Genomic DNA, 25443 nt, shown 5'->3' on the forward strand with positions numbered 1-25443 from the left:
CTCATCCACCTGCTCCTGGGGTATGGGGTTCCTACCTCCGATCTGCAGTGCTGCCTTTCTGTTGCTGGCCGGTTTCACTTCAGTTCTGCGCTTGCAATCATGCCAATGCTTCTTATAGTCCTGTGACTCTGCATGACCATCCTGGCTGGTACCTGGCTCACTGGGGTCTCTCTGGGGTCTCTCCTGTCCAGAATCCTCCAGGTTTCCATTTTCAGGCTTCTTTTTGACATTTTCTTTTTGGCTAATCAGGTTAGCGCCACTTTTCTGGCAACAGCGCCACTACCTTTTACGACAAGTCACATTACCGCCATTCTTTGTGGCACTAAGCTTTCCTTATCGCCATGTTGCAGTTTTGCACCATTCTTGTAAATCTGAGCCTTAGAGCACTAAAGCAGTGGTAGTGGATTTGCCCTTATAGAATAGGCACACAGCTTTTCTGGCTGCCAATGCAGATCACATCAGAACTTTATGCAGAGCATGATCCAGCATGAGATGATATGCTTGTGCACAGCCTTGCCTTTTTTTAGATCTGACAAACCCCACAAAGAGCTGATCATACCCTGTGGTCTTTGATATGATCGATTTAGAAGCTGGGAGCTCTTTCAGGAGTAAATGATGGAGTTTTTCCTCCTACAAAAGCTGCCCTATTCACCAGAACCTACTTATCGGGGAACAAGATGGTGTAGCATGCATGAACAGACCTTGAAGCACAGTCACAAACCTTGATGGAAATGATGAACACAGTTTTGATTGTGAGAATCCACAAGGAACAACTAGGGAGCTGTTCAAAGGGAGTACATATTTGATAAATACGGACAAGATTGAGGCCCCACTGGGGCATCACAAACAGAGAAGGGGGAAACATCCTGCAGCTCTTTCAAAAAGCCCATCAGAAAGAACCAGCGGTTTAAACAAAGAGGGCTGATCAGAGAACCGCAAAAGGTTGGGATGGCTGAAAGATAACTCTTAACTGTGCCCAGAGGAAGGCCTTTTTTGGTGAGAGACAAATAAGAAAACATCAGACAGTTTGGACTGGAGGTGGTCAATCTGGCAGGTGGCACACAAAACATTTGTCCTAACGAACGGCGTATACAGTTTTCATCGAAGGACACCTAGCTGCCAATATGATATCAACTTCTGGAAGAAGTTCGAAGAACTTAAGCTGTTGCTGCTCGATCTTCATGCATAAAGGTGGAGGTTGTGGAGAACCTGAGGCTTCTGCTACGACAGCATATCTTCTGAGGGACAGCCTTATCAAAGGACAGATCCTCAAGCTCAGGATTTCTGGACACCATACTCTCCATGCCCAGTCCAAAGAAACTAGGATGACTTGGGCCTTGTCGGTCATGATCTTCATGAGAACTCAGGGCAGGGGTGGTATCGGCAGAAAGGCATACAGGAGTCCTGAGTTCCACTTGAGGTGGAATGCATCTCAGAGCAAGAGACACCTTGGAACCTCCAACATGCAGAAATGCTGACATTGCATGTTACTTATGGTGGCGAACAGATCAAGCCAAGGTGTTTCCCATTCACAGTAGAGAACTTGCACCACCTACGGATGTAGCTGCCACTTGTGATCCACTAGGTGGCGATAGATGAGCTTGTCCGCCCTGGCATTCAATGATCCTGCCATTGTGGTTTACCACTAGGAAAATTCTCTGGTCGACCAGCCATTTTCAGAAGTGCAAAGCCTCCAGGCACAGGGCCGGTGATCCTACCCAGCCCTGTTGTCCGTAAGCACTTGTACCATTCTTCCCTTGATAGATAGAAAGAAGGTTTTCAATGCCAAATGGATCGTCCTCAACTGCAGAAGGTTGATAAGGAGCCCAGACACCACCAGAGACCAGAGGCCTCTGTTCAGCACCTCTCCCAGAGAGCCATCCAAATGTAGTAGCGATGCATTGGCCACCACTGTCAGCTCTGGGTTGGAAAGAAAGGGGGTCTGCCGCTGACCCAATTGTTGTTCAGTATCAACCTCTGCAGACCTCTTGCAGTCTCCTCCAAAGTATGGACATGGTCAGAGAGGTCCCCTTGATATTCATTGGGACTTGTGATCCCACTGCAGAGCCTGCATACACCCCTGGTGTGCTCGACCAGGAGGATGCAGTAGGCTATTAGTCCCAGCAGCCTCTGAGTCGACCTCATTGGAATCCAGGTACAGGGCTGAAAGATCAGACTCTCTTTCAGCTAGACATGCAGCATGATATGCCTCTTGACGAATGTGTGACTATAGAGGTTACCATCTCCACCCAGACCTTGCAGCCCGGTATTCCTTAAGTTAGGGAAGCATAGCCTGGGATGTCCAGGTAGGACACACTTTGACCCCTTTATGCTCACTGACTTAGCATGAGGTGTAGCAATTGGGATCCCCATTGGCCCTGAAGAATGCCACTGAACAGTATTGGCAAACAGTAGGGCAGAAACATGTTGGCCTACAGAGGATGGTGGGGTCATTATGCCCTCACTTCATCCTCATATTGTTTTTAGGTATACCGGAGGTGCTTGTGAATGAAGGTGACAAACTGGGTTTACCTGTTAGTATTTTTAGGTAAACTGGATCCCTTCTTATCTAGCGAATTTTATCAAATAACTCACTCTTTTTCAAGGTTGAGTATGCCCTGGTGGCATTACCTTACCAGGAAGGAATGAGTTTGCCTATGATGATGCATGCCACAAATAGTGGGTGAGGCCTCCTCCTCCAATATAATTGGCATCTCAATAGCTGTGCTCTTGTGCCCAGCCGCTATTAGCTACATACACATAATTCCCTCCATTTATTCCCCATGAAGGTAAATCTGTCACCGACTCAGGTTCTGGATCACTCATAGCCACCCTTGTCTTCTTCCCTGTGTCAGTATTTTTATTTTTAGTACTTGCTTTCTTCTTCCACTTGTACATGTATTTTCTCAAATCCCTCCAATATTTTATTTGCTCAACTAAGTCTCTGATATGAGCTTGCAAAGCAACTAGACCCATGTATGCTATTCCTACATTACTCAATTCCACTTCATAATTTTCCTTCAAGCCCTCTGTTTTTCTTATATCAACTCCTAATTCTTCAGATAAATTTCAGAATTATCATATTCGCCATTTGCGCACCTTGCTGCTTCTATCAGAAAGTATCTCAATTCATCTGAAGTACAGGTCATTATTCTGCTTAAGGCAATTGTCCCCTGTAAATTCTCTCCAAATTCAATTTTCAGATTAGCAATTTCTCTCTTCTCAGGAGGTGTAGTAGCTACTGCTTCTAAAACAGAAATAGTATCAGAAACTGTTACTGGTTTTAATCCCAGTGCGACCAGATAAAACTAGTAATGCACTATCAGGCGAAGCACCTGTAGTTGCTGAGGCACTCACACTTAGTACTGTAAGAGTCCATATTCTCTGCATACTTGTACTTGTCATACTACTCACACCCATATCAGTCCTTGTGTCTGTATCTGAGCATTCTTAAACTTAAATGACCTATCAAATCAAATCATATCAAATCAAAAAACATTTATAAAGCGCGCTACTCACCCGTGAGGGTCTCAAGGCGCTAGGGGGAGTGGGTTACTGTTGCTCGAAGAGCCAGGTTTTGAGCTGCCTCCGGAATGCAGGGTGGTCCTGGGTGGTCCTGAGGTTGGCGGGGAGGGAGTTCCATGTCTTGGCTGCCAGGTAGGAGAAGGATTTCCCACCTGCCGTGGTGCGTCGGATGCGAGGGACGGCGGCGAGTGCGAGGTTGGCGGAGCGAAGTTGACGGGTGGGCGTGTAGAAATTGAGGCGACGGTTGAGGTATTCGGATCCCTTGTTGTGGAGGGCTTTGTGTGCGTGGGTGAGGAGCCAGAAGGTGATCCTTTTGTTGACGGGAAGCCAGTGCAGGTGTCTCAGGTGGGCGGAGATGTGGCTGCTGCGGGGTATGTCAAGGACGAGGCAGGCGGAGGCGTTTTGTATTCGCTGCAGACGTTTCTGGAGTTTAGTGGTGGTTCCTGCATATAGGGTGTTTCCGTAGTCCAGGCGGCTTGTGACGAGGGCGTGGGTCACAGTTTTTCTGGTGTCAGTGGGGATCCAGCGGAAGATCTTTCGGAGTATGTGGAGAGTGAGGAAGCAGGAAGATGATACGGCGTTGACTTGTTTGGTCATGGTGAGGAGCGGGTCCAGGATGAAACCGAGGTTGCGTGTGTGGTCTGAGGGGGTAGGTGCGGTGCCTAGGGCCGTGGGCCACCACGAGTCGTCCCAGGCGGACGGGGTGTTTCCGATGATGAGGACTTCCGTTTTTTCTGAGTTCAGTTTCAGACGGCTGAGTTTCACCCATTCTGTGACGTCTTTCATTCCATCTTGTAGGTTGGTCTTGGCGCCAGTGGGGTCCTTGGTGAGGGAAAGTATCAGCTGATTGTCGTCGGAGTAGGAGGTGATGATGATGCTGTGTTTGCATACGATGTCGCCGAGGGGGCTCATGTAGACATTGAAGAGAGTCGGGCTGAGCGAGGAGCCTTGTGGGACATCGCAGATGATCTCGGTGGGGTCTGAGCGGAATGGAGGGAGGTAGACTCTTTGGGAGCGGTTGGAGAGGAAAGAGGTGATCCAGTCCAGGGCCAGTCCTGTGGTTCTGTGGCACCCCATAAGTCATTTAAGAAATGATCCTGATTTTTGTTTTGTCTGTCCCTTTCAGAACCAGCATATTTTTTTTCTGACTCATTGACTATTGCAGGAAAAAGCTTACCATTCTAGAACGTCTTCTCTCCATGCCCTTTTCTGATTAGCCTACTTTGATTCCATCCACTGACTCATTGCACCTTTAAACTGGCTCCTTATTTTATTTCTAACCTTAACTATGGCCATTCAATCCCAGTCATTTAATGATTCAAAATTGTGTAGTTCTAGGTTGTGGCTTTCTCTCACACACTGATGCCCATATTTATACTTTTTTTGTGCCACATTTGTGTTATTTTATTGGCGGAAAAGCGGCGCAAACTGGCAAAACGCAATTGCATTTTGTCAGTTTGCACCGGTATTGTGTCAAAAAGCGACGCAAATGCAGCACTAAAAAAGTATAAATATGGGCCTGAGTGCCTCAGGAAATTAACCTTACAAGTACTAAAGGTATTCTCTAAAGGGACTTGCATGTCCTTGTCACTCATGCTAGCATTTCAACCAAACACATGAATAAAACTCAACGTGCATCATCATTTCAAGTGAAGGAGAAACCTCAGGAGGAATCTAATGCCCCTCTAAAACAGATACACTAGATGCTTTTGGCTTTTTCCATACAACACCCATTAATCTCATTCAAAATAATTCAAAACCCTCACTAAACAAACAAACAAGTAACAACCAATGCCAGTGCGGCTATGGCAAAGGTCAACCAATCAAAGCGTGGCTTCAGTAGCACCCAACAAATGACAGCTTGAGTCTGGGGTGACAATTTTCTGATCCTACTGCAACTCCTCAGCTGGCTGGCCAATTGCAGCATGGCTTTTTCCGTGAATAGGAAAAAAATGCGAATCCTTTTCTATCGCCCAACGCACACAAAATAAATAAAATAAAATTGTGCCTTCCCAACCTATACAGGAGAAAACTAGGAGATTTAATGAAGTAACAAAGTACCAACACACAGATAACAATGCATGACTGTGAGAAACTGGGGCTGATTGCAGAGGCCCCATAACTTTTTGCCCCCATTTTCCACTTTAGGCTGGTGTTTTCCTGACTCTGATGGTGCCCTGGGTACTGCTAACCAGTCCCAGGGCCTGTGCTCTGTGTAAAATGGATATGCAAATTAGGCTAATTATAATTGGCTAAGTTAACCTACCTATAAGTCCCTAGTATATGGTAGGGCATGTAGGTTTAGGGACCACAGCATAGGTGGTGCACACCTAGGTGCATTGCTGAGGTGCCCAGTGTCATTTTAAAAGCAAGCCTGCCTTGCTGGCTGCTTTTAAATTAAAGTTATATGCAAATTCGACTTTGGAATTAAAGGTACTTCCAAAGTCTTAAACTACCTTATTTTTACATATAAGTCACCCCTAAGGTGTGCCATATGTGCCCCTAGGGCTGGGTGCCATGTAACTATAAGCAGGGACTTTATAAAAAAAGATTTATAAGCCCTGGTGAGGTAAAAACAGCCAAATTCGTTTTTCCCTCATTGAAGTAAATGGCCTTCATAGGCTAGAATGGGCAGACTTTATTTTAAATTTTAAAGTCTCCTTAAATGTTACATACCAAGAATTTGGTATCAAATTGATTGTTATAATAAATCCCACAACTTCCAGTTGTTGGATTTAATATAACTAGTGCAGGTAAAAAGTTTAGACTTTACCTAAAAAGTTGCCAATTTCAGCTCTGCATTGTTTTTGCTGCTGTGCTCTGATTGGCCAGCCTGCAGCAGCTTCTGCCAGGCTCCCTTGATGAGGTGTGAAGTGGCCTGACTTCACACAAAGGAATGTGCTTGGGGGAGAGAATCTCCCCTCAGCAGATGGTGAGGCAGGAAGGGGGAGGGCTGCCAAACTGGTCTTCAAAGGCAGAGAAGGACATTTGCAGCACCCAGCAACACCCCCACATCCTGCAACCCCAGACAGCTAGGTGCCCCCTTGATTAGATTAGGAGAGGGCAGGAGAGGGGTGTGTTTATGATTTTTAGCCACACCAGTGGGTGGGCTCAGCCAGATGTAACCTCCAAAAATCAGATTCATCCATGTTGGATTTTTAGAGACTGTTGCCTTCTGGGATGGATTTTTGCCACACTTCCCAGGAAGTGGTCATCACAGGGGGACGACCCTGTCCCTGATTGGAGAACCAGGGCCCCCCTGCTTTTCACCCAGGAGCAAGGATAAAACTGGCAGACCTGAACCCACACCTCAGATCCCCTCCAGAATTCAACAAGAAAGGAACTAAAGAAGAAGAAGGACTGCCCTGCTGGACCCCTGGCTTGCACCTGGACCCTGCACTCAGAAGGACTGCACCAGCTTCACACTTGGGCTTCACCACAAGAAGGACTTTGCCTGGCTTCAACTGGTTCAAGGAGGGACTCCCTGTTTGCTACAGGTGAAAAATTGCTAAACCAGAGTCCCCTGCACCAACTCCTGAAGAAAGCGACCAGCTGACCACTGTCCAGTGGCCAAAAAGGAGTTTGCGCCAGGTGCATTCTGGGAGTTGAAGTCCACACCCCCCAAGGACCATCACAGAACTTCTGGACCCTTGGGGTGAGCTGTGGACCCCAAAAGAACCTTAAAAGAACATCTGGGTGAAGCCCCAGAAGTTTGGAAAAGATTGGAGAATTTTTGAAAAAAAGCTCCATAAAGTGACCGACCCGACGCGGAAATTCTAGCCGGCTTGCCTCAACCGCGACCCGGCCTGACTTCGTGGTTCGTCCCGGTAAAGAAAAACATCCAAAAAAGAGACTAAGTCCGAACGTAAAAAGTTGACTGGGACCTTCCAGCCATCGTATCCGAGAAGGGCTCCACGGACGTCGGATCAAGATCCAGGTTTACCCCGGTCGAAGGATTTTCATCTCGAAAAAACTACTAAGTCCGAAGGTAAAAATCACCACCGAGGAAACCGACTTCGGGTATCCGGACAAGGGCTCCAGGAGGTCGGATCCAACTGGCAGGTTCGTCCCGGGGAAGAAAAACATCAAAAAAGAGACTAAGTCAGAAGGTAACTTTTTAACCGAGGCCTCCCGCGACTTGTAGCCGAGCAGGGCTCCATCGCGGTCGGCCTGAAAGTTTGACTTTGCCCCGGTCCTGGTGCAACCAGATGACCCGATTGGCGCTTTTTGTTTCTAAGCGCTAGAAAATAATAATACTTTAAAAATTCATATCTCCGGTTCCCCTGAACCGATTTTAATCGTTTTTGTGTAATTTAAAGATAAAAATATAAGCTATTTTTATAAATTGGTTTTGGATTTTTAAACTGTTTCCTGTGTTTTATTTAATTACTGTTTTGTGATATTTGAATGCTTTACACTTTGTCTCCTAAGTTAAGCCTTGACGCTCGATGCCAAGCTACCAAGGGTAGAGCTGGGATTAATTTACTGAGACCTAACTGTACTTATGTGGAGGTTTGTGGCTTGTTGCTAGGTGTAGGTACCTACCTGCCCTACCAATAACCCATTTTCCAACATAATTGGAAGCAGCGACGGGATCCTGTACTTGTGTTCAATATCACGTTACAGTTTTAGGTAAAACAAATTAAAAATCCTTTAAATTGTCCTAGTGCAAAAATTGTTTTTAATTTTTAATTTGGATTAATTTCAATTATTGAATTTTTGTAATTTTTCTAAATTCTTGTTTCCAATTTTTGCAAAAAATTTTTGTTGACACAAAACTAGGGAACCATGGAGCTTGATCTGGCTAGCCTACCCACACTGACAGTAGTCCAGCTTAGGGGGTTGTGTATTGAAAGAGGGTTGCCTGCAACCACTGATCTCAGGAAGCAAATCCTGATCACATCCCTGACAGCATGGGCTGAGGCCCAAGAGGTAGAGTCAGAAGAAGCTCCAGAGGAGGGAGAAAGAAGGGAGGATGCAAGCTCTAACCACTCAGGGGAGGGAAGGCATCTGAGCCCAAGTGAGGATGAGGAAGAACGGTCCTCAGTAAATACAGTCACTAGGGGCAGATCCAAAGCTAGTGGTGGGAAGAGGGTCCTTTCAGGAGGAGAGAACCCATCCATCAGAGAAAGAGAGCTGGAGGCCCAGCTAGCATACATAGCTTTGGAAGCAGAGAAGCTGGCCCTAGAAAAGAAAAGGTGGGCATACAAAGAGAAAAGAGATGGAAGCAGCGATAAAGAAGCTGAGGTGTCCATGGGTGGGGGAGTTTGCCCCAGATTACCCAAGGGGGTGGTTCCTGCTTATGTAGAGGGGGATGACATAGATAAGTGGCTGGGGGCCTTTGAGAGGGCACTCCAAATGAGAAGGGTTAGGCCTCAATACTGGGGTTCCCTTTTGTGGGAGTTGGTCCCCAACTCAGGGAGGGATAGGCTTCTCACCTTAAGGGGGGAGGAGGCAGATTCATACCCTAGTATGAAGAGGTGCTTAGCCAAGAAGTTTGGTCTGACCCCAGAGCAATATAGAATGAAGTTCAGGGACACCCAGAAGGTCAGTACCCAGTCTTGGGTTGACTTTGTGGACATTTCACTAAAGGCACTAGAGGGCTGGATTATTGGTAACAAAGTAGATACTTATGAGGGGTTATACAATCTGATCATGAGAGAGCACATCTTGACCAATTGTATCCAAGAAAGGTTACGCCAGCATCTAGTGGACTCTAAGCAGACCAACCCTAGAGAGCTAGGGGAGGCAGCTGATGAGTGGTTGAGAACCAGGGTGGTTGTCAAGTCCCAGGGGGGAGACTCCAAGAAGGGGGGGACAGGTCCCCAAAAACCTAAGGAGGGAGGTGGTAAGCCCACCACAGAGACTCCCTCTGTACCCCAGAACCCTAAGAAGGAGGAGAGTAAATCCCACTCTGACCAGCAGAGACAGTTAGACCCAGGGTTAAAAAAGCTCTTGGACAGTAGGGCTTGCTTTGACTGTCAGCAGACAGGTCACTTCAGAGGAGATGCAGCCTGTCCAAAGAAGGTGGTTAGCACTGGGCTGTCCAGTGTAGCCATAGAGGAGGATTCCTCAGATGATGAAGTCCTCCTAGCATTTAGCTGGGAGACAGGACCAGATGGTAAGCTGGTGATCCCTGAGGGTGGGAGTAGGCACTTCCACCACATTCAAGTGAATGGGATCCCTACCACTGGCCTGAGAGACACCTGTGCCAGTCACACTATAGTGAGTGACCGGTTAGTGACCCCAGACATGTATGTCCCAGGAAAGACAAAGAAAGTCAGGATAGCCACAGGGGAGGTCACCTCCAAACCTGTAGCCATAGTGCCCCTAGAGAGGGAGGGTATCCTTGACTGGATTAGGGTGGTAGTCAGTGCTGACCTTCCCCTAGATTGTATCCTGGGCAATGACCTCCCAGAGGTGGGTCTGGTCACAGATGGGGTGGTCGCCCAGGGCGCCCCCCCAACCCAAAGTCCTGGGGAGTCAGTCCCTACAGTTAGGAGACAGGGGTCCCCAAGAAAAGGAAAGAAGAAAAGGAAGGGTAGGCCACTCTTAAAGAGAGTTCCAGGGAGCCAAGGGCCCTCTGCCCCAGTAAGGGGGGAGCCCAGAGTTGGCACTGGTGAGGCCTCACCTGACCCCAAGGAAGTCCTGAGTAGTCAGGCAGCTGTCCAGATGCAAGGTGTTGCCCCTGCACTGACAGAAGGGAGAGTGGAAGGAGGGTGTCTGCCACAGGAGGTGGTAGCCCCCCACTCTAGACAGCAAGAGGGGTGCCAGGACCCCAAAGATGCCCCTAAAGCAGCTCAGCCACCTGTCAGTGGAGAGCTTAGGGTGTGGTTCTGGGTACTGACAGCTGTCAGTAGCCTCTGCTGGGTGCTAGCCTTCCTGGCAGCACTGTACTTGGCCTGGGAGGCAGACCCCAGTGCCAATAGCAAAGTAGGCCCTCTGACCCTATTGGTCATGGTGGGGTTGCTCAAGTGTTGGGTGACGTCTTTGGGTAAGCTAGGTGTTGCCCTAGCAAAGTTAGGAGTAGGGGAGGTGGGCACCTCACTACCCAAGTTGGCAGAGAGAGAGGAGGAAGACCCCCCTAGAGGGAAGTTTCAGTTTGAGTTGGGTCCTTTTACTGTTGGGATGGCTTCACTACCCAGAGGGAGTGACCCTGACAGGAGGATATAAGGCAGAGTAGGCCCTGCAAAGGGACAGCCAGTTTTCTTCACTGTTTTCCTCGCCTAACAAGCCAGGAAGACTCTCCCAGGGTTGGGCTGAGTCTCCTGGGCATGTGGGCTGGGGGGGGGGTTGTGTGAGAAACTGGGGCTGATTGCAGAGGCCCCATAACTTTTTGCCCCCATTTTCCACTTTATGCTGGTGTTTTCCTGACTCTGATGGTGCCCTGGGTACTGCTAACCAGTCCCAGGGCCTGTGCTCTGTGTAAAATGGATATGCAAATTAGGCTAATTATAATTGGCTAAGTTAACCTACCTATAAGTCCCTAGTATATGGTAGGGCATGTAGGTTTAGGGACCACAGCATAGGTGGTGCACACCTAGGTGCATTGCTGAGGTGCCCAGTGTCATTTTAAAAGCAAGCCTGCCTTGCTGGCTGCTTTTAAATTAAAGTTATATGCAAATTCGACTTTGGAATTAAAGGTACTTCCAAAGTCTTAAACTACCTTATTTTTACATATAAGTCACCCCTAAGGTGTGCCCTATGTGCCCCTAGGGCTGGGTGCCATGTAACTATAAGCAGGGACTTTATAAAAAAAGATTTATAAGCCCTGGTGAGGTAAAAACAGCCAAATTCGTTTTTCCCTCATTGAAGTAAATGGCCTTCATAGGCTAGAATGGGCAGACTTTATTTTAAATTTTAAAGTCTCCTTAAATGTTACATACCAAGAATTTGGTATCAAATTGATTGTTATAATAAATCCCACAACTTCCAGTTGTTGGATTTAATATAACTAGTGCAGGTAAAAAGTTTAGACTTTACCTAAAAAGTTGCCAATTTCAGCTCTGCATTGTTTTTGCTGCTGTGCTCTGATTGGCCAGCCTGCAGCAGCTTCTGCCAGGCTCCCTTGATGAGGTGTGAAGTGGCCTGACTTCACACAAAGGAATGTGCTTGGGGGAGAGAATCTCCCCTCAGCAGATGGTGAGGCAGGAAGGGGGAGGGCTGCCAAACTGGTCTTCAAAGGCAGAGAAGGACATTTGCAGCACCCAGCAACACCCCCACATCCTGCAACCCCAGACAGCTAGGTGCCCCCTTGATTAGATTAGGAGAGGGCAGGAGAGGGGTGTGTTTATGATTTTTAGCCACACCAGTGGGTGGGCTCAGCCAGATGTAACCTCCAAAAATCAGATTCATCCATGTTGGATTTTTAGAGACTGTTGCCTTCTGGGATGGATTTTTGCCACACTTCCCAGGAAGTGGTCATCACAGGGGGACGACCCTGTCCCTGATTGGAGAACCAGGGCCCCCCTGCTTTTCACCCAGGAGCAAGGATAAAACTGGCAGACCTGAACCCACACCTCAGATCCCCTCCAGAATTCAACAAGAAAGGAACTAAAGAAGAAGAAGGACTGCCCTGCTGGACCCCTGGCTTGCACCTGGACCCTGCACTCAGAAGGACTGCACCAGCTGCACACTTGGGCTTCACCACAAGAAGGACTTTGCCTGGCTTCAACTGGTTCAAGGAGGGACTCCCTGTTTGCTACAGGTGAAAAATTGCTAAACCAGAGTCCCCTGCACCAACTCCTGAAGAAAGCGACCAGCTGACCACTGTCCAGTGGCCAAAAAGGAGTTTGCGCCAGGTGCATTCTGGGAGTTGAAGTCCGCACCCCCCAAGGACCATCACAGAACTTCTGGACCCTTGGGGTGAGCTGTGGACCCCAAAAGAACCTTAAAAGAACATCTGGGTGAAGCCCCAGAAGTTTGGAAAAGATTAGAGAATTTTTGAAAAAAAGCTCCATAAAGTGACCGACCCGACGCGGAAATTCTAGCCGGCTTGCCTCAACCGCGACCCGGCCTGACTTTGTGGTTCGTCCCGGTAAAGAAAAACATCCAAAAAAGAGACTAAGTCCGAACGTAAAAAGTTGACCGGGACCTTCCAGCCATCGTATCCGAGAAGGGCTCCACGGACGTCGGATCAAGATCCAGGTTTACCCCGGTCGAAGGATTTTCATCTCGAAAAAACGACTAAGTCCGAAGGTAAAAATCACCACCGAGGAAACCGACTTCGCGTATCCGGACAAGGGCTCCAGGAGGTCGGATCCAACTGGCAGGTTCGTCCCGGGGAAGAAAAACATCAAAAAAGAGACTAAGTCAGAAGGTAACTTTTTAACCGAGGCCTCCCGCGAGTTGTAGCCGAGCAGGGCTCCATCGCGGTCGGCCTGAAAGTTTGACTTTGCCCCGGTCCTGGTGCAACCAGATGACCCGATTGGCGCTTTTTGTTTCTAAGCGCTAGAAAATAATAATACTTTAAAAATTCATATCTCCGGTTCCCCTGAACCGATTTTAATCGTTTTTGTGTCATTTTAAAGATAAAAATATAAGCTATTTTTATAAATTGGTTTTGGATTTTTAAACTGTTTCCTGTGTTTTATTTAATTACTGTTTTGTGATATTTGAATGCTTTACACTTTGTCTCCTAAGTTAAGCCTTGACGCTCGATGCCAAGCTACCCAGGGTAGAGCTGGGATTAATTTACTGAGACCTAACTGTACTTATGTGGAGGTTTGTGGCTTGTTGCTAGGTGTAGGTACCTACCTGCCCTACCAATAACCCATTTTCCAACATAATGACTCAACACAAAGCCACACTCTCAACTAAAACTCTCATAATACGTTACTTAGCACAATGAACACTCTCAATCTCAAGAATCATTCTGCCCTACTAATACTCACAATCGTTTTTGCTCAACAACAGCTCTGCAGCTGTCCAGGCCAGGATTAATCCAAAGGAGGACTCAGGAATGAAAGCAAAAATCAGTCTAGGGATGGAAAATAGAATAGTTTCTGAAACCAAACCTTTTCTCTAACCCTCCTTTACTACCAACAAACCTTGAGTGTGCTTTTACAGCTCAGTGGCATGTCCAGAGTAAGGTTGATCAGGGGTAGCGTTAACCTCAATTTTATCAAGCAGTGTGTCCCAGAGGCAAGGTTCAAAAGAGCATTTCAATATGCAGTCAAATAAAGAAAAGAAGGACTGAATGAGTGAGTTCTAGAGCTGAATTTAGGATACCCAGAAAGATTTTATATTAAAATTCAAAAAGAGTACAATACAGAAATTGTAAAGTGCAGATGCATCAAGTCTCATTTACATTGCCATGTAGGCTCCCCTTAGTGGAATAATGCAGAATAATAAGCAAAGGCAACAATAGGCTAGTCCCAAAATTAATGAGAAATTGGGCAGCATACCAAGTAACACATGGAATTCAGATTCATAGGTTTATAGCCACTATCTACATAGAGGAACATTAGAACTACAAAGTCACTGTGGTGTCAGCAAAGAAATACATTTTCAGTACAGAGTACTAACATGTAGCATAACACTACAACCTTAACTCTAAGCTACTACATGAATATTGACTCAGAGCCTCTCACCTAATGCCTTGCAGAGGTATCAGAAAAAGATAGTTATTTAACAACAGTGAACCACTGTGAGTGAATGTAATCCAGTATGAAAGTGGACTGTCCTTGGAAAAGTGATACAGTAGGTTGGAGACTTTGTTCAAGAATAGTGTCATTCAGAAATAGAAAAAATCCACATCTTGCTTCACTACATGCAGAAATATAAACTAAATATGGGCATGATGTAGCATCCATTTTGAACAAGATGGGTTGACCTAACTGAGATCTAGTTTGCATAAGCCTGGAAACCACACTTTAATAAGTCGTAACAAATGTATTTCTTCTGCATTAGTTCCAAGTCAGTGTACATATGTAAATTCAAGTGCTAATTAATTGGTCTCCACACTATTATTATTGTACATTATGAACAAAACACCTTTGTTCATCATCACCTGCCGGACCAGAGACAATAAGGGGGTCATTCCGACCCCGGTGGGCGGCGGGCGCCGCCCGCCGGGTGGAGACCGTCAGAAGACCGCACCGCGGTCAAATGACCGCGGCGGTCATTCTGACTTTCCCGCTGGGCGGGCGGGTGACCGCCAAAAGGCCGCCCGCCCGCCCAGCGGGAAAGCCCCAGCAACGATGATGCCGGCTCCGAATGGAGCCGGCGGAGTTGCTGGTGTGCGACGGGTGCAGTGGCACCCGTCGCGATTTTCAGTGTCTGCTAGGCAGACACTGAAAATCATTATGGGGCCCTGTTAGGGGGCCCCTGCACTGCCCATGCCTGAGGCATGGGCAGTACAGGGGCCCCCAGGGGCCCCACGACACCCGTTCCCGCCATCCTGTTCCTGGCGGTTTTCACCGCCAGGACCAGGATGGCGGGAAGGGGGTCGGAATCCCCATGGCGGTGCTGGGAGCAGCGCCGCCATGGAGGATTCTTTGGGGCAGGGGTAAACCGGCGGGAAACCGCCGGTTGCCCTTTTCTGACCGCGGCTTTACCGCCGCAGTCAGAATTGCCCATGAAGCACCGCCAGCCTGTTGGCGGTGCTTCCGCTGCACTCTGCCCTGGTGGTTTTCAACCGCCAGGGTCAGAATGACCACCTAAGTCTGGCTCTCCTGCCAAGAAGATTAGAAATAGTAATCAATGGCCATTTACCTAAAGATTTTGGGGAGGAGTCAAAAGGAACTCATAGACTTTCACAAAGTAACATACAACAAACTGAGGGCTGAACATGTGACATGTCTAATCTGAAGGCCAAACGTACGAAGGCATTTTGCATTTCCTAACGGTGGGAATCGCAATTTCGGGTTGTTAGGAAATGCAAAATGCCATTTGCTATGTACAAAAGGCATTTGTGCTTGTGCAAAATGTGATTCCTTCCTTGTAGAAATAGCATTTTGGAAGTTGCAAAATTGCAAATCCCAAATAGGGATTTTCTAATTGCAATTTGCTAACCACATGCACAACAGATTTCCTAATTGCGACCAGCTGCAAAATGGGCATTTAGGAAATACAGTTACCATTGATTCAGATCAGGTGATAACCAGGTGCACAATATAATAAGGTATCCAAATGCATCAGGCACTTTCGCAATGGTGGCTTAGTATGTTCTGGCGGGCGGATTTTGGTTGGGAGAGAGAGAGAAGAAGGAGGATGCATGAGAGGATATTTAAGGTGGAGGTCACACTGAGGGTTACACTGTTTAAACAGACTGAGAAGAAGATATACGAGAAGTACAGACTCAGTAGTGATGTAATTCTTTATTTAATTGCTGAGTTACAACCTCAGCTACAGGCCCCAACACTCCGAGACAATGCAATCCAACCACGGGTGCAGGTACACCTCTTAGCTTCTGGCAGTTAACAGCGGGTCATAGCAGTGGTGGAGGGTGTCACACAGTGCCTTTTCCAGGTTATTTCGCAGGTTTCTGGATATCATGGTGGCCAAACTGAACAAATATATATCTTTTCCTAATACCCCCAATTATGCAACAAACAAAATTGATGTTCTATAGAGTAGCACAGTTCCCTAATTTTATAGGTTGTGTTGATGCCACACATATTGCCATATGTCCCCCTCCAGCAAATGAATGCATGTTCAAAGACAGGAAAAGGTAGTGTGTGATGCCTCTGGTATCATAAAAGATCTTGTGGCCAGATTCCCAGACAGCACCCACGACTCATTCATGTTTCAACATAGTGGAATACAAAACCGACTCTCACAGGGTGACTTTAACAATGGTATCCTACTAGATAAGAGAATCGCACACTCAGTGAATACATTGGCCAAGACTCTGTGTGTAATGTGATCTAATGGCTTCCCTTCTCATGCTTTTAAGGTGGCAGTGCATATGCTTTGCATCCCTGAATACTCACACCATACCTGACTACAAGGAAGAGAAATGAAAGGCTATACAAACGGGCACACAGGACAACACATGCAATTTTAGAGAGGACCTTTGGGATCCTGAAGTCCCGGTTTCCCTGCCTACACAGCACCAGCAGAGCACTACTGTACAGACTGGAGACGTGCTGCAAGATAATTGTTACTTGTGTCATTCTGCAAAATATTGCTAGGAGGAAGGGTCGGCTCAACATCTCCATTCTGACTTACCACCACTACAGGTGCAGCAGAAGGGTACATGTACAGGAGTTGGCCCAGCACGACGCACAGAGATCACTAACAACTATGTCTGAGGTAAGGTAAGAGTAATTAAAACATCTAACAATGAAACAGCAGAACAGATGGTAATGCTTGGTGCACAACTGAGAGACTACCTTTTATTCAGGTAGCAACAACATTGTTTCACTGAAGGATCAACTGTACCTCTGTGGATGTAATAGTGTGATAAAAATGCAAAGAAAATATGTAAGGCAAAACAAAACAAAGATGATTCATTCCTAGTGTGTTAGTGGCTACTGCCAATCGGCTGATGGACCGTGTAAAAGAATCAAACCTTGCTAGGTACTGACTGTGCCTCTGTCGCTGGACATGGTGCTCCTTCTTCATTGCAGCTAGCCACCGTTCCTGCTCTTTCTCTGACTGCTGCATTGACTGAGACATCTGCAGCAGAAGCCTGTTAACAGTCCTTATTTGTTTTGTCTGCAGGTGCTGCACAGAAATTATGGACTTCTCCAAGACACCAAATACAGCCAAAAACTCTGACATGTCGTCTAACACATTCTTACAGTGGAATGTTGATTGCTGGCCTCTATGCTGTCTGTGTGTCCTAACCACATATGTTGTGGTGCCCTTGTTCTGCGATGGTCCCTTGTTACTGTCCACAAAGTCGGGTAGTCATGATATGGTTGCTCTCCCGGCAGCTTGAGTTGGTGTGATGCACTGAGTAGATGGTGACGCTGTGTCCTCAACTTCAGCATGTGTGTCTGTAGCCCTTCAGCATCACATGCTTCTGACACATCCTGGTTGTGGTCTGTGGAAACCATGTACATAGTTAGAGTAAATAAATGGTTAATGTTTGTACACAATAACGTTGTAACTGTGCTTCATGTGCTTGGGAAATGGTGATGATGTACACATGTGTTTGTTGTAGTCCTCAGCACACAAAACAGGAAGCAATTTATGTGTATTACAACTCCCATAATACATTGCCAGGATAGGGCAAGCATCTCAATGGAATTCTTAATGCTGTGATGTTTGATTTTTGGATTTGCTAACATTATGTTATGCTAAGTAAGTAAAGGGAGGATGACTTACCCAGGATGATGCCTGCTCGAATGGAGGTGCCAATGTCAGACACTCCCACCACACACCCTGATTAGTGGGTCCCCTCGATTAGTGTCTCCATGGGAGTGGGAAGAGAGTCTGTAGTGGGTCCACCACCTGTTCCACGACCCTCAACAATCATACTGGCCACCTTCTCCTTAGTGCGAGATCACAGGTCATACCATCTCTTGCGTATCTCTGGGATGGTACTCTGGGTGACACCTAGGGAGCTCACCTTTTCCAGGATGCTGGTCCAGATCTTTGTCTGTTAGCTCTCTGGTACTGCAAAGGAGGCCCTCTAGCACCTTCTCAGAGAATTTAACCTTTCTCTTCCTGCCCCCTGAATTCTTGTCTCCATTTTCTTTTGACATGGTGTTATCCAGGAATTGCCAAAAGCACTGCACATAATAAGCCAGGTGCCCTCCTCACTTCCAGCAGCTTCCTAGGCTTCTAGGTTGTGGCCACACCCTGTATTTGTAAACTTCCTCCTCTGGCATCAGCATTCTGCACCTACAATGTGACTTTTCCTAATTTGGGATTTCCTATTAGGAAATTGCAATTTCATTATTTCCAAAATTGCGATTTCCTAATTGCAAATAGGAATCCATAGAAATCGCTATTGGGGGAATCGGCGGGTATGTATGTACCATTTTGCAATTCCCAAATAGAAATTTCTATGGATTCAAAATGTAGAAATTGTAATTCCTAAATTTTGTACATATGGCCTAAAACGAGGAATAGTGTGAGGAAGACTTTTGAATGCAGATCTTTCCCTCTTTGCCCCTTCTGCTCATCACTGAAAAGAACCAGTTTCATGAACCAGTCAGCGGTGGATTCTCAGTTTATTATGGCAACCCCTAGGTGGAGCTTGGGAGCTCTGAAAGCATATATAGGAACTGATGAAAAAAGTGAACAGGCTGATCTGTGAATATTACTTGAAGATTTTGTTAGAACTAATCACTAGCTAGTTTGCATTATAAAAGTGGCTTCACAATGCCAACCCTCGGAATATAACTGTACGAGGTGAAGAATCCGAAGATATAAGTCCTGTTTGAATTTGCCGAGAGAGAGGACTGAGGCATGACTTGCTCACCACTTGTATGCAGTTATTAGAAAACTAGCCTTCTTCCAGCAACGTCAGAGACAGGAAAGCCATAAAGTGAAGAAGTTGGAAGAAGATTTGTACTGGACACTGCAGGAGTCTTTGCTGGAATGAGGTGTTGGTGTATCCCCCGGAGGACTGTGAGCCCTAGGAATGATCAGGAAAAAGCACAGGTAAAAAGTTGGGACAATGGACCTGATTTATGTGTTGGCAGTAAGGATACTCCATCGCAATGGTGATGGTGTTGAAGGATACTCCATCACAAAAGCGATTGAGTATCCTTACCGCCAACATAATGATCCACCTGCCCGATGTAAATGCAGCAGGCCATAGGTTTGGCTACGGCAGTGACTACTTCATAACTGCCATGGCCAAACCTCTCGAATCGGCATGGGCAGACATAAAGCCATTTTCTACTGTCTGTATTGGCAGTCAAACCTTGGCGGCAAAGGAAAGTAAATGCCAATAATGGTACAGCCATGGGAGATGACTCAGATGGCGAGGGGAGCCTTACATTTTTTATTTGAAAAAAAGTAATGTTTCAGAATTTTCTTTTTGAAAATAAAAAAAGAAAACTGGTGCAGGTCTGTGTCTTCCTGATGCAGCCCTGCACCAAACAGGGAAAGGTGCTGTCAGGAATTCCAATGACGACGGTTCCTGCCAATGCATTTTAAATTTCTGCCTGCTTGGCAGTCATTTATAAATTTGGCGGATGGTCCCCTCGCTATGGACTGGACTAGTTTACTACCACCCCGTGAAGGAACGACGTGCCGTTGCCCAACTACTAAATCATGTCCTTAGTCCCTTTGAACCTCCATATGCCTTGGCAAGGAGTTAGGCTACCATTTAAAGGTAGAACCTCAGTGGACAACATTTCTAGATTCATCCTGCTCAGAGATTTTTGCCTTGAGGAAAATGGATTCAGTGGAACTTTGTAGTGGAGGTGTTCAGCCTTGTTTAGTCCTGGAACAATTACCGCATTGAGTGATTTCGAAGTAAAAAAAACTAACTAAGTCCTGTTATACTTTTCACTTTTTTTCTCTTCTTGATATACCCCTTTTAAATTAAACATTTTAATAATTTAGACTCCGAGTGATTAATCCAGATTGCACGTTTATTTTACATAATTTTTCTTTGCAACGGGCTAATCAAGACTAATTGAAAATATATTCACAGTATTTAATGTGAGTTGACTTTTCTGTCTAAATAATTATTATTGAGTGGTGAACAAAATTTAATGGGAAGCTGATAATTTAGTTCCTCATTTTTTGTTATTGTTGAAATGACACAGTTTTACAGAATGAATATAAGTAAAAGGGTACCAAGCCATTTTCTTCTATATGTTTATCCTGAAAGATTCAACAACATCTAAATAATGATAACATAGAAGCTGATCAGATAACCAAACGTTGTGAAGGGTTAGAAATGCACTTTGTAGCAGGTGACCCAGGCAAAGCGACCCAAGCAAAACACAATGCAGCACTGCATTACCTACTTTTGGTGAAGGCTAATCAGACAGCACCTAAGAGAATATCAGACGTTCTATTGTATTGAATATAAAGCCTTATTGTTCAAAAAGGTACACTGGTGTGAACCATCTCAGAAGCGCAAATTAGGTTTCTTTGTGCTAAAAAATTGGTAAGTAAAGAAATGTGGAAGAGACTGTTATAAAGTCATTCAGCCAAAATGTTGGGATACTTTTTGCTGTTCATACGTAGAGTAAATATTACAGCTTACATTCTATTTGTTTTCATTGTCATTACAATCAGAGTAGTGCAAAATTCGCTTAATTTGATTTTGCGTAATTAATTACAATTTCAGAAAGATTTCTTGGTATTACGCAAAATTATGTAAAATGCAAATCAATCATTTCATGTTATATTTTAAAGTGAAAAGTGTCCTTGCATCAATTTATGGCGTGAGGGTGTATTTAAACAAAAACACAGCAAATAAGAGTTACTTGCGTTCTGTTGTTAGAAGGTGCCATTCACTGTAAATTTTTACCATAAATGTGGCATAATTTTGCAAAGAGTCTTTTGCCATAATTTCAGGAACTTCACATAGGAAGCACAATATGAACTTCCCAAAATGCCTCTGACATAATTGAAATTGTACCCAGGCCTATTAATAATTCATACCTTGTGCACTAAGCTAGGATTTTGATCTTAAAATAATTGTTTTCAATTATAGTCCTGATTTAGAGTTTGGTGGAGGGAGTTACTCCGTCACAAACATGATAGATATTCCTCCCACCATATTCTGATCCCATAATAGCCTATGGAGATCGTAATACGGTGGACGGGCTATCTGTCACGTTTGGGACAGAGTAATCCGTCTGCCAAACCCTTAATGAGGCCCTTATCCATTGTTTTCTAGTGTTCTTGAGTTTGCCTTTCTAAATTAAAGAGGATTTGGATTCCACTAACGACCCCTGTCATATCTTATAGGATTGAGTGTTAACTGAAACACAACTCAAGTAAATCTTGATCAGGTGGTTGTGGGGTGGTTAAGGCAAGGGGGTGTAGAAAGTCATATTCTGACACGTGTTTTAGAGCATCTAGAAAACATATCATTCTGAAGGTAGAAGTTAGGACTGGAACAAGATGACAAAATTACCCCAGTGTCAAGTGTCTTTATCATCTACAGTTTCTACATTTGTCTCACACACCGCTTTTGGCCCTAAACCTGAAGGCTTTAGCGACACTGAATCCCAGAATCAACATATCTGCATTTCAGGGACCCTTGCCCCTTGGAGCCTATCTTCCATAGAAATTACTATATCCTGAAGTAAAGTTTTTGATTTATGTGAGACACTAGAGTTACCTGACCCTTTTCCAATGCTGCCAGTCTTAAATCAAGCATTGCACTCACACACACACGCTTCTTGCTGCACCCTCACAAAATAAATCAGCATGTATGAAGAACAATGAAACATGTCATGAATGTGTGTACAGCACAGCTTTTCCCTGTAACTTGTGAGGAACACTACATTGCATGTTTGTTTATATTGATAAAAGCAAGTGTTGTTCCATTTGTGAACTGTGTGCCAAGTGGTTTATGGAGACATTGAATTCCTTCATATAAATCATCAGAAGTGTTTGATGACTCATCACCAGCATGTGTCTGATGACTCATCACCAGAATTCCTTCAGATGAATTAACAGTAGTGATCGTTGATTCATCACCAGCACGTGTCTGACGACTTATCACCAGTCCATAAATAGAACTGCCATGGTGTTTCCTGTGCTTGGCTTTGAGACTTCCTTCGCTCGCAGGTGTTTTCGGTTCAGCTGGAGTTCCATGATTATTTTAGGAGTCGTCTTTTCAGTGCAAGGCTCTCTGGAGCGGATTACTGTCGCAGCAGCTGGAGAATTTACGAGCAGTATTCCATCTTCCTCAAATAATCAAAACATTCCAGAAGAAGTCGGTTTGTGAGTAATTTCCCTCTTGTTTCACTGTTTTCAGCCTTCTTGAGGTTAGTGAACTTTGGTACATCATGAAAGACATTCGTCGATGCTGAGAATCCAGTGATGCAAGACTGTGTTCCAAAGACAGCTTGAGAAGTATTTTTAAAAAGCAGCATTGAAGTGTTGTGAACTCCTGAAAGCATCGCTCGATATCTATGCAAACTTAATGTTTATTCTGATTGTTTTGGAGCAGGTCTATTGTGTGAAAAAAAATAACAAAATACAAATTCATAAGTTTGATTTTATAACGATTTTGTTGTATGTTACAAAAGCGTGGTTAATAGTTGAGCAATCAAGCACTAATAATTATTTTGACTTTGCTGAAAGATTAGGGGATTGCCCAATCAAATGATAATAATTATTGTTATTTTGCTGAAAGACTCTGGTCCTCATTATGACATTGGCGGTAAGTGCCGCTTACCGCCATGCTGACTGCCGCCAACATACCGCGGCGGTATATTGCTACCAGTATCATGAAACACACACATAGAAATCCGCCACTATACAAACACACACACAAGTCTGCCGCACCACAGGTCAGTGATAAAATGGCGGTACCAAAACCCACAACGTTACGCCAACAGAAATCCGCCCACAGCATTATAACCCACGAATCACTGTGGTGGATATTCAACCACGGTAAACCATTGGCGGTACATACCGCTGCGCTCAAAATACACATACACTAACAAAACAACACTACATTGGTCAATTTAAATAACACACACCTGACACCCATACACACACCAAACCCACACACCCACACCACTATAAAACGCAAACCCACATTACCCACAACCCTTTAACACTACAATTTACAAGAGAGAGAGAGACATGCCAGGAGCACCCACAGAACCAGAGTCACAGAACACCATCACCCATACTCCAGCCACACACCTCACAGCACACACCCCAACACATCACCCCACACACCCTCACACACACCACACACACTACACCCATGGCACCACAAAGACCCCCCAAATTCTCAGAGGAGGAGCTAAGGGTCATGGTGGAGGAAATCATCCTGGTAGAGCCACAGCTATTCGGATCACAGGTGCATCAGACATCCATTGCTAGAAAGATGGAGCTATGGCGGAGAGTCGTGGACAGGGTCAACGCCGTGGGACAGCACTCCAGAACAGGGGATGACATCAGGAAGAGGTGGAATGACCTAGTGGGTAAGGAGCGTTCTGTGGTTGCAAGACACCAGATAGCTGTACAGAGGATTGGCGGTGGACCCCCACCTCCTCCCCCACAACAAACAACATGGGAGGAGCAAGTCTTGGCAATACTGCATCCTGAGGGCCTGGCAGCAGTAGCAGGAGGACTGGACTTTGGTAAGTCAAATCTTTACTACTTTCACCCCACTACCTGCATGCCATCACATACCCCCACACTCACCCTCACTCCCATCACTCCACCAACTCCCACACATCCCACCATCACAACCCACCAATCCCAGTACCCAGCACTGCATGCAACACCAATGCATGGACACCACTCACAGCCCTGCATGGACACCCATCACCACAGCATGCACACTAGAGAGAATCACCTAGCCAACCAAATTACAACTCACACAAGCCAAAGCTGTCTTGGTAATAACAACCATAGAGGGAAACATGCCCATGCACAAGATGTCACACGGAGTAACAATAACACTGCATTTACATCCCCACAGGACCCCCAGCCAACGTCACCGGAGAGGAGGCGCCAGCAACATCCAGTCCTCGCCCCAGAAGAGGCCCACTGTGATGACAGCACCTCTGCACGCCTGGATCAGGATGACCAACCTGGCGCACCAGGGACCTCTGGACAGTCGGTTACCCAGGCACAGTCCCATACCACCACAGATCCTCCCCACTCAGGAAACACCAGCACAGCACCCACCCAGCGGGCCCATACCACTGTCCTCAGGTGTGTCCACCACTACAGGGACCCCAGGCAACCCCACAAACACAGGATGATCAAGGACCTGGGGTCAGTGGCAGTGGGCACATGGTTCAGGGGACAGAGGCACAGGACAACAGGGAAGCTGGGAGGAGTGCTGTGCAACATGGAGAGGACAGGCCCAGGGAACCGACTCTCCACAAGGCACTCACCAACATCCTGGGAGCATACCACCATTCCCAGGAGACCATGGGCCAGACACTGGCCAAGTTTCAGGTGATCCAGCGGCTGCAGGAGGTACAGTACCTGGGGATCAGGGAGGACATCCACACCACCCTGGTCACCATTGCAGGTGTGCTGGCAGACATGGCCAACACCATGAGGGAGGCAGTGGCACACCAACGGGCACCTGACACTAGCTACATCGATGAACAGACGCTAGTGGACAGGTGGCCCTGCCACAGGAACAACAGGCCACCAACACCCCACCCCCTGCAGAAGAAGAACCACCCCGCAAATGGGCCCAGAGATCCAGGCAGACGCCAGAGAACATTGCCAAGACCCCTGTCAGGAAATAAGACTCTTCTGAATGTCACCCTTGTGCCCCACTCTGTCACCCTGTCCATCTTGAACTGCCATCGCTCCCCTTTCTATGCCCCCTTGGACAATGCACCGGTGAAACAAATAGACTGGACCCTATCCTGGACTTTCCTCCACCATCACCCAAGCCTATTGCACATCCCCATTTACTTCTCAGCACTGAAATAAACACTCTTGGAAAAAACAAGTATGGAGTATGTCATATGATTTAAGGATGTAGTTGTTTAACAATCAGTAAACATTGAAAATAGACTGTACAGTGATTTATACATACTTATGACCTGTAATGTGCTGCAGTCAATACACCAGGAGCCACAGGAGGGCACACATATCTGCAAATAGACATGTTAAAGGGTACAATAAGTGGCCCTTGTAGTGTGAACAGCAGCCAGCCAGAGAAAAATCACTTCACAAAGCAGCAATGGAAGGTGAGGTTACAGTGTCTTACCTGTGTGTCACTGGAAGTACTGTTGTATTATAGTTGTTCTGTTGTCCACATCCTCTTCATCTGCCTCCTCTTCGTCACTGCCCACAGGCTCCACCGCTGCCACAAGACCATCTCCAGCCTCC

This window comes from Pleurodeles waltl, chromosome 1_2, assembly GCF_031143425.1.
Source record: "Pleurodeles waltl isolate 20211129_DDA chromosome 1_2, aPleWal1.hap1.20221129, whole genome shotgun sequence".
Lineage (NCBI taxonomy): Eukaryota > Metazoa > Chordata > Amphibia > Caudata > Salamandridae > Pleurodeles > Pleurodeles waltl.